Genomic DNA, 12,238 nt, shown 5'->3' on the forward strand with positions numbered 1-12,238 from the left:
AAAGCAATTAAAAGCATTATTATTAAATAATTTATTTAAAAAGATTAAAAAAAAAGCTTTTTATTTTTTATAAATTTAATAATTAAACTTATTATGCAAACCTAATTGCAATTATTAAAAATATTATTTGCAATAACCCTTATAATAACTTAAAAATATAAAAAAAAAATTATGGAATATAATTAAGAACTTAATAATATAAATAATATTTCTTTTATTATAACTTAACCCTTTTATAAAGCGTTTTTATTACATTTAAAAAAGTAATTAATAAAGAAAAAAATTATTTATAAATTAATAAGGAATATTCTTTAGCTAAATTTTAAATATATTTTGCTAAAAGTTATTAATTAAAAATTTAAATATTTTAAGCAAAATGAATATTTATTTATATAAAATAATTCTAATTAAAATTCATTTTATTTAAAAAAGCTAAATTTCTTTTAAGAAAGCTAAAATAATTTTAATTTTTTAAATCATTTTTAAAATAAAAACTCATAGGCTTAATAATCTTTATTTAAATTTAATTATATTAATATTATTAAAAAATATAGTTAGGATTTATAAAATATAAATAAACTTATTAAAAAGTTTGCAAAGTTAAAACTTAATTTAATTAAGTTTAAAAATAAATTTAAATTATTTTAATAAAATATTAAAGCTTTCTTTTATAATAAATAATAAAATAATCTTAAAATAATTAAATTAAAAGCTGTAAATTTTATTTAGCAGCTTTTAATAAGATTTAATTAAAGTAACCTTAATAATAATAAGGCATAAGCTATAATTTTAATGTTTTTCTTTAAAAAGAATAAGTTACCTAAAGTTTGCTATAATTATATTTCCTAAGATTATAATATATATTAATGCAATAAGCTTAAATAACTTTCTTTAAATAATTTATTAATAGCTTTTAAATTAAAGAAATTATTAATATTCCTTAGCTTATTTAAAGATGCTTAAGCTAACTTTTTAAAATATTTAAACTTTATTTATATTTAATTATATTATAATTAAAATAATTATAATTTAAAAAGATATATTTATAGCTAATTAAAGTTCTTATTTAAGAAAGAAAGGTTTAATTTACCTTATATAATTAAATATTATAAGCTTATTAAAATAAATTCTTTATTTAAAAGAAAAGCCTTATTAAAAGCCTTAAAAGTAATTTAAAAGCTTAATAATTAAAAGAAAGTTAGCTTAATTTTAGCAATTATAAATTCTATAAATTATACAATTTATATTAAGAAAAAGCTTATAATTATAAATAATAATAAGCTCTTTTAAATAAATATTATTATAATTAAAAGAAAGCATATAGTTAAAAATATTGAAAATTAAAATAAAGTTATAAAAATTATAAAGACTAATTATACTTAATTTAAAGACTTTAAAGAAATAAAAAATAATTAATCTTAAATTATTAATAATAAGTTATAATTAAGAAATAAAAAAAAGATAAAGAAAAAAAAAACCTATTTATTAATTAAAATTAAATTTAAAAAGAAAACATTAAATCTTTTATAATAGGAGCAAGCTTAATAAATGCAATAAATTTAAAATTAAAAAAGCATATTTAATAATCCTTATTATTTAAAGAAAAAGCAGCTTAAGCAATTTTAATTGCAACCATTAAAATAAATACTATAAATATCTTAATACTTAGCAATATTAATTTAACTCTAATTAAGCACTTATTAATAATATAATTTAAAGTATATATCTTATTAAAGATACCTTTTAAGCTAATATATCTTAGGAATTATATTAAAAACTTATTTTTTAAAGTTAACATAATTACTTTCTTAAGAGATAATATTAAAACCAATATTTTAATTAATTTATTATAAATTATTTAATATTAAATTAACTTTATTATTATATTTATTATAAATATAATTAATTAAGAATATTTTAATTTAATTTATTTAATAATTCGCATAAAAGTAAATAATTATTCTCTATAACCTACTCTTTTAAATATTAAAACTAAGATAAATCTCTTACTCTTATTATATTATAAATATAACAAACTTTTATACGCTTTACTTAATAATATAAACTTAATAATATATAATAAGGATTCTTTATCTTTAATTAAAGTTATAGAAAAATAAATTTATATTAATTTAAATAAAATCAAAGCTATATTTTTTATTATTAATAATAAAGCCTTTAATACCTTATATTATATTCTTTTAAAAATGCTCTTTTTCTTAAATATAAACTTAATATTTAAATAATTAAAAGAATATCTTTATGCTTATCTTACTCTTAGTAATATTAAGGTAATATATAATTTAAAATAAAAGAATTAGAAATCCTTTAAAATAGCTCCACTTAAAGGAGCTTAAGTTCCTTAAAAATACTTATTAGCTTTCAAAAGCATTTTTTTACTTTCTTTAAGCTTTAATTAAAGCTTAATATTAATTAATATATTAATTATACTAATTTATTTTAATATTAAGATAAAAAAAATAAAAAAATTTTAAGCATTTTTTTAAATAAAAATATAAAAAGTTTAATCTTTATATTTATAAAAAACTTTTAAATTAAAATCTAAAAAATTTATTAAGCTAAAGAAAAAGATTAATAAATATTAATTTATATTTATAATGCTTATTTATAAAAAAGAGCTGTATATATTAAAAAATAAGTTAATAAGATTCCTTTCATTTTAACTATTACTAAATTAATTAATGAAATTATTTAATCTTTAATTAAAACTCTTTATAAGCAAATAAATATTAAAGTCCATTTTATAAATAATTATCCTTTTAATAATATTATTTTTAAGGGCATAATTAATTAAAAACCTATTTATAAAGAAGAAATAAAATTGGTTATAAATAAGAATTATAAAAATAAATATAATACCTAAATTCAGCCTAAATTCTTTTTAATTAATAAGAAATTAAGATTAATGCCTAATTAATTAAATACTCTTTTATAAAAAAACTATAACTTCTTTTTAAAATAAGAAAAAGAAATATTTACTTATTTACTTTTTAATTAAGAGAAATCTTTAATATAAAATTAATTTTATATTGCTTAAATTAATATTAATATAATATTATTATAATTTATTTAAATAATTCTTTATAAAGTATATTAAGCAAAAATAATTTAACTTTTAAAAACCTTAAAAAAGATAATTATTAAAATGCTTAAAAATTAATAAGCTAATAAAGTTATTAAAAAATCTTATATTATTTATAAGAATTAATGATTTTTTATAAAAAAAAAGAACTTTAATTATTAACTTATTAATAATATCTTAAAAACTAATAAAGTTATAATTAAAAATATCTTTATTTTATTATTAATAAATAAGTTTGCTAAGAAATTTATAATATATAAAATATTATTTTTTCTTAACTTCTTTTTAAGATATAATTAAATTAAGCTAAATAAAAAAAGCTAAAATATTATAATCTTCTTTACTTTAATTAAATTATTTTAATAATATAACTTATTTATAAAAATTATAAATTTTATTGCTTAATTTATATAATATATAATTTAAATCTTTTATAACTTAATTCTTATAATATATAAATTTTTTCTTAATAATATTATAATTAAAAATTTAAAGATAAATTATAAAAATAAAGAAATACTTATCTTATTAAAAGTTTAGAAATATATAATTAAATATATTAAGAATCTTAATAATATTCTTTATAATTTTAAGCTAGCTAAAAAAGCGATTAATATTACTAAATTAAAATAATATAAGCAATAAATTAATATTATTAGCTATATTTATAAAATATTTAATTAATCTTCATTAAATAAAAAAATTATTAAAATTAATAAATAAAATATTTATAAGAATATAATTAAGTTTAAATCTTTTCTAAGCTTATTAAACTTTTATAAAATATAAATACCTTTTTATAAAATTATTATTAAGCTATTATTTAACTTTTTAAAGAAAAATATGCCTTATTAATAAACCTTAAATTATTAAAAAGCTATAAATACTCTTAAAGCTATAATTATTTTAAAACTATACTTAATTAATATTAACTATTTTAATAATAAGATTATTTTTATAATAAATATAAATCTTAAGAAATAAAGCGCATACTTTATATAAATTAAAGATAAATTATAATACTTAATTTAATATAAAAATGATATTTAAATAAGGATTAAAAAGCTATATAATATAATAAAATAAAAATATAAAATTATTCTATATATAATTAAATGCTTATATTTCTATATTTATAATATTTATTTTACTTTAAAGATAAATTTAAATATTTTAATTTAATAATTAAAGAAATTTATTTTAAATATATTAAGCGCTTATATTATAAAATAGCTAGCTATAATTAAAATATATAATTTTACTATTTATTATATTAAAGGTTTTAAGAATATTATTATAAATATACTTTTTAAAAAGCTATTAAAGTTATTAAATAAGGTAAATTATAAATTTAAAGAAAATATTAAAAATTAATATAATGCTTTTCTTAATTAATTATCTTAATTTTAATTATTTAATTAAAAATTATTATTACTTAATAATTATTTTTAATTAAAAGAATTACTTAAAATTACTTAATATCTTTATTATAAAACCTATCTTAAAAACTTAATATTATAATAATAATTATTCTTTTGCAAAAAGACTTATTATTTCTTTATTTATAAAAGAATTTTTTAAAAATAATTTAAAAAGAATTTATTATAATAACGAATTATAAATAATTTTAATTAAAAATAAGAAATTATTAGGAACTACTATGCTTTTTTTAAATATTATAAAAGGAATGTTATTTATTTTTAAATTCAAACTATATATTATTAAAAAGGAATATATATTAATATTAAGAAAATTATTACTAGCTATCCTTATTATAATAAATAAAATATTTAAATTTATAATAATAAAATTATTTTAATTATATTAAATTAATTATTTATTAAGATTTATATTAATATTTAATATTTATTTTTTAATTAATAATATAATAAATTAATTAAAGAATAATATAATTTAATAAAATAAGTTAAAGTTATGCTTCTTAAAATAATTAATTTAAAAAGCATTAAAAAGTTCTTTATTTAAAGATTTCTTTTTAAATAAGGGCTTTTAATAAAGATAATAATAAATAAAGGATAAGAGAATATAAGTTAATTTACCTAATATCTCTTAATAATTAAAGTTAAGAAGATTATAATCTTAATATATAACTTTTATATTAATAATATTATTAAATATAGATATTTTATTATTATTATTATTATTAAGAAAATACTTAATAAAAAGATTAAAAGCTAAATATAAATCTTATTTTATACCTTCTTTATTAATTAAATTTTATTTAAGAGATCTTATAAAAAGAATTCCTTTTATTTTCTTTATAATTTTAAATTAATTATTTTAATTAAGATCATTATTCCCATATAATATATCTAAACTTAAACTCTAAATATATTTACTTAAAATGCTTTTAATTCTTAGCTTTAATTACTTCTTAATTTCTTATAAGATATAAAAATAGCAATTAAATTAATCTCAAATTATAAGAAGAAAGCTACATAATAAAATATATATTATGGTTTCCCTTAATTTATTCCTTTAAAAAAGAACGATTTAATTTTACTTATTAATAAGCAAAGAAAAGCTAATTATTCTTTATTTTAAAAATTAACCTATTATTAATTTAATCTTTTTATTATTTATAAAATCTATTATAATAATATTTATAAACTCTAAATATTTAATAATATTTATCTTTTAGGTATATTTTCATTAAAATAATTAAAAAGATTTATTAATCATTCCAGGATATAAGAATCTAAATCTTATTTACTTTAGGAAACAAATTTTATAGTTATTATAAATAATAACCCCTTTCCAGATATTTTAATAAAATTCAATCCATCTAACCTTATCTTAAATAACCTTAATTTTAATTATTATTAAGATTAATTAAATATATCTTTATTTGCTATCTAAATATACTAATTATCTATAAGCTTAAACTCATTAAATTCTTTAAACTTTAATATTTAAAATGCTAAACTTATAATATATTTATATATGAAATAAAAGAACTTAAGAAATAAATCTTTATAATTCATTAATATTTCTTTGCTTTAATTAAATAACTTTCAATATTCTTAATATAATTAGCTTAGCGATATTTTTAAATCTTAACTTAAGTATTTATTTAAGAAAAAGGGGTTGTTTTCTCTCATATATATATACATATATATTTATTATAATATAGAATTTCTTTTTTTATATGCATTTATTTACTTAATCGGATTTAGCCTTAAGTTTAAATATGAAATTTCTTTTTTATATGCATTTATTTACTTAATCGGATTTAACCTTGAATTTAAATATAAAATATTATATTTTTAAAAAATGCATTGCAAAATTTACTATATATTTATTTATTATTTTCTTGCTAAGATTAAAAACTTTCTTTTTTTTTTAATAATCTAATTTACTTTTTCCTTTTTCCTTTTGCCTTAATTATTATTTATACCTTGCTAAAAGCTTACTTTTATAATTAATATAATGGGAATTTTATATTATAAAGTCATGGTTATTAATCTTAAATAATACTAGCCTTTTCATTTTAAATGATATTAAAGTTAATCATTCCTTTAAGCTATACCATTTTGCTAATAATAATCACGGAACTAAGTATATTTTTAAACTCTACCTATTTAACTACCATAACCTTTTATATTTCCTTTATATCATTATATTTATTAAAAGTATAATTAAATTTCTTAATATAATAAATATAATTAATATAAGCATTATTATAAAAATTATATAAAAAGCAATAATTAAAAAAAGGGATTATAATAAGAATGTTTTTATTTATAATTAAGAAAAAATTATAACTTATGCGTTTTAAATAATATTTGCAAAAAGAAGCATTTTAATAATTATAAAAGATTATAAGCAAAACTGCTTAATGATAATAATTAAAGTAATTATATATCGCTATTATATATTTCTTATAAAGAGCTTTATTGCTTCCCTTAATAATAATAATATTTATATAGCTTTTAATTAAATTCTTAATATTATTTAAAAATTATTTTTTTTATAGCTTATTAAGAAACCCATTAAATAGTTCTTTAATTACCTTTTTAAAAATAAGATTAATAAGTTATTAAGCAAAATATTAATTTTATTTAATATTAATAATCTTATATATATAAATATCTTTTATAAAAGCATTATAAAGAATAATTTCAATAAACTAATCTTTATTAAAGATGCTTTTTGGCTTAAAAAAGGTATAAATACTCTTAATTAAGACCTACTTAGCTTATAAATTATAATAAATAGCTTAAAAAGGAAAAGGGGAATCCTCTTACATTAAACTTTTTAATTTTAATTAAGAAGAGTTTAATAATAAAAATGCTATTATAAAAAAATATTTAAAAATGAGAGAATTATAATATTTTATTTTAATTTTAACTTAATTTAAAGGCTAATTAAAGTTAAAAGAATATTAAAAAGAGAAAAGAAAAAAAAAGAAAACTTAAAAGAGAAGAGGAAATTTATATATATAAAGTTATTATAATAAGAAAAGATAAGCAATATTAATAATAAACTACTTTATTATTAAAAGAAATAATTCATTATCTTACTTTTAATCAAGGTTGGTTTATTGCTTAAAAGAAGTTATTTATTTTTAATTTCTTACTTATAAAGAAGTTATTTATCTTTCCATTGCAAAGGAATTTCAGCTAGGTAGCCCGTTTTAATTTATATTTAATAGATTTACGAATTAAAAGAGGAATATTTTATAATTAGCTGCTATTTAAAAGAAACGGAAGATTATGCACTTCTTTTATTTTAATCATTAGCAAAATAATAAATTAACAGCTTTTAATAACAACTTATAAACCTTCTTATCGCTTTTTTCTTTTAATTAATGCAATTATTTAATTTAAAGAAAGTAAGTTATTAACTTCTGCTACTTTAGCTTATATATATTATTATATCTATTTATTTATAATTAAGCCCTTTTTCTCTTTCTCTCTTTTTCTTCTTTTTCTTATCTTTATATTATTATTAATTAAAAATTAAAAATTAGCTATTATTTAGCTATCTTAATAATAATGCATTTTTAATATATTAATTTTTTTCTTATTTAATTCTTATTTAAAGATAAGCAATAATTATTTATAAAAGCTATTTTAAGCTATAATTAAATATTAAATATATTTTTTTTATTTTTAACCCTTTTTATTTTAATTACTTATATAGCAATTCCTAAAGATATAAGGCTTTTCTTATCGCTATATCTCCTCTCTTTATTATTTAATTTTTATTATTTACTTTTCGCTTTATTATTTATTTTCTTTGCCTTTTTTCTTTATAATTAAAAACTAAGATGTTTTTTAATTAAAAAGATAAGATAAAAAAGCGGTTTTAATCGCTTCTATATTATAAGATATTTTAGGATCTTAATGCCTTAATTTTAATAATTAAGCCTATTAATTTAGGAAAGAATAATTTAATGTTAATAATTTTAAAACTTCCTTATTTTAATAACTTTAAAAATTTACTTAGCAAAGCATTACAATTCTTAAATATTATAAATATTTAAAATTAATAAAACTTTACTTAAAAAGCAAATATTAATTTTTCTAAAGATTTCTTTAAAATAAGAATTATTATAAACGGAATTTATTTAAATAATATTTAGCAATTTTAAACCCCTAATTAATTATTATTCTTTAATATAAAATAAATAGCATTTAATAATAAGCTTATAAAGATAATGCAAGAATATTTTTTAAATATTAATTTTTATTTTAAGTTAAAAAAACCAATTAAATTAATAAATTTAATAAAATAATATTAAGCCTTTCTTATTCTTAATTTCTTTAATATAAAAGGAATGCTTTATAAATATAAAGAATTAAGAATTTAATATATTATAATCCTTATAATTTAATAGCTTCTTAATTTTTAAGATATTATATTCTTATTTAAAAAATCTTTATATTATAATTATACTTTATTTAAGAAATATTAATAATATAAATTAATAAAGAATTATAAATTCATTATTATATTTATTTATATACTTAATTATTAAATAATAATAATTTTTAATAAAATAAAGAATTACTGCTTATTATAAAATAATCTTATATTAAGAAATAAGAAAAGTAAAATAAATAAAAATACTAAAGCGCTTATTTATAAATATTTAATGATTATTTTAAAAAATAAAATATAAGATTTTAATAAAAAGTTTGCATTAAAATTAAAATAAATTAATAAAATATCTTATAAATAATACATTATTAAGTTTATTAAAAATTACTTTAAAGAGAATTAAAGAAAGAATAATTAAGAGATATAGAATTAAGCTAAGACTTCTTTAATTAGAATTATATATTATAAGATACTTAAAGCTATTATTAATATTGCCATTTAAATATTTACTATTTAATTAAAGCTTAATAGGATTAATAAAGCCATTTAAATGCTTATATTAGTTCTCCTTATTAAAATTAACGGTATAAAAGTAATTAAAGCAAAAAGTAGGCTTTTATTATAAAGAGATATTATTTGGCAGCAGCTATTTAAATTATAATATGCTGAGATTACTGCTAATTGCAAGAAAAACATAAGGAAAATAATATTTTTAATGCAAATTAATTTAATAACTTAATTTTAAATATTTAATATATAATAAGATATAAACTTTTAAATAGCTTAAAATTAATTAAGTATAACTTTAATTAAATAAATCTTTAGCTTAAATATTACATTATAGGATATTTTAAAGTTAATAAAAAATGCTTATCTTAATATATATAAAGATCTTTCTTGCTTGCTTATTTTAATAATGAATATAAATAGAATTTAAAACATATTAATTAATTTAAAATAATTAAAATAATAATAAAATTTATTTAAAAATGATTTAAAAAGCTTATAAGTAAATTAATTAAGCAATTAAATATAAAATATAAATATTAAAAATAAAAATGCTATGAAAAGCAAAAATAAAAACGGAAACTTTGCAAAAAGCAAAAGTGGAAATTAGCAAAATTAATATGCTATACTTAATGCAATGATTAAAAGAAAGAATAAATTTACTTCCTATTTTATAAAGATATTTAAATCTTTAATAGCTATATTAATGTTAGCTATTAAAGCGAACTTTAATAATTAAAAGAATATAATTAGTAAATATATTATTAAGCAAATTTTAAAAATATTTAAAACTTTTATAAAAAAGCAAAAGCTATAATAAAATAAATAAGTAAAAGATTAAAGATAATAATAATAATTAAAATTATAATAAAATAAATTTTAAAACCTATAAATTTAATTAAAGATAGCAAAATCTTATTTTAATAGTCTTTGCAATACTTATTGCAAAATGCTTAAAAAGAAATATATTAATAAATATAAAAAATTATATAAAAAATAATACTGCATTAAATTTTAATTAGCTATAAAAAATTAGCTTTTATACTTATTTTAAATATTCTTTTAAGAAATTAACTCTTTTCTTTTTATATATATTTAATGCTTTGATTAAGCTTTTCTTATTTTTAAGAATTTTTAAAATATTTTATCTTTTCCCTTTCTTTAATTCCCTTTTATTCCTATCTTCTCTCTCTATTGCATTAAAGCTCCTCCTTAAGTTACCCTTAAGAAGGTTTAGCAAAACCTATCCCCTATTGTTTGGGTAGCTTGTTTTCAATATATAGCAGGATTTTTATTAATAAAGGAATAAGGCTTAAATAAGTTTTATAAAAGATTATTACTATTTAAGAAGAACTTAAAGAAATATCCTAAATTCTTACCTAAGATATATTATAACTTTTACGTAATAATATTTTAAGTTATTTTAAGCCTTAAAAATAAACTATACTTAAAAATTTATTAATATTTAAATATTATATCTTAATATTATATTTAAATATAAAATATATATATTATAAGTTATTAAGCATAAAGTTATTAAAAAAACTTTTTAATAATACCTTAGGTTTAATAAATAAATATTATTAAGTATTTAAAATAAAATTAAAATATTATAATGGTATTCTTTTAAAATAATTATAAAGAAGTGCTAAACCCCTTTTAGCATTTATTTCTTTAATTTATTTTATTAATAGCAAAGTATAAATATTAAATGTTTTAAATAATCCTATAAAAAGTTAATTTTAAATATAATATAATAAATTAATAAAGATATACTTATTATATTAATATTTCAAACTTTAAGTTAACAACCTTCTTAACTATATAGCTAAGGATTTATATACTTAAAGCCTTCTTTTAAGCTAAAAGCAGTAATTATGCTATAAAACTATTTATATTTTAAAATTTAAATATTAATTTCTATAATATAAAGAGAGAATTTACTTACTTATAAAATTTTTAAAAGAGGTTATTTTATAATTTTATTTTAATTTTTGCCTGAATTAAATTTAATAATTCATTAAGGAATAAATGTACTGCTTTATTATATTAAAATTCCTTTAAGCAAGAATAAAGATATTCATAATATAAAGTAATTAAATAGTTATACCATTAAAAATAAATAGGCTTATTTTAAAAAAAAGGATTTATTTTAAAAAGCTTTCCTTAAAATAATAAATTATAAAATTAAATTTCCTATTAATATATTAATAAAAATAAATAATTTATATATATATATATATAATTATCTACTTACCTTAAAAGTTATTTTATAAGTCTTATAATATTTAAAATAATAAATATAAGCAATTCCATCCTTTAAACTTTATAAGTATTTTAAAAATTAATTATAATAATATATTTTTATTACCTTAATATTAAAAGCATTATTATAAAGAATAAAGGTAAATTTATTATTATCTTCTTTTAATAATTTATTAAGCTAAATTAATATTAATCTTAAATAAATTATTAAAGAATATATTTAAATATAACTTATATAAATATAGCTAATTTATATACTTTTAATTACTTTAAAGGTAATAAAAAGGCTTTTATAATAAGCAATCTTAAACTTAATAAATAATTAAATAGTTAAAGTAATAAAGTTATATTAAGATAATAAAGAAGTAAAATTATAGCCTAAAGGTATAAAGAAAAATAAAAAATTTAATTATATTATAAGAATAATAAGTAGCAATATAATTGATAATATAAACTTTATACTTAAAATAGGTATTAATATATATATATATATTATTAAATTTACTTTTTCATTAC

The sequence above is a fragment of the Diaporthe citri genome (assembly GCF_014595645.1).
Source record: "Diaporthe citri strain NFHF-8-4 chromosome Unknown scaffold_8, whole genome shotgun sequence".
Classification (NCBI taxonomy): Eukaryota; Fungi; Ascomycota; class Sordariomycetes; order Diaporthales; family Diaporthaceae; genus Diaporthe; species Diaporthe citri.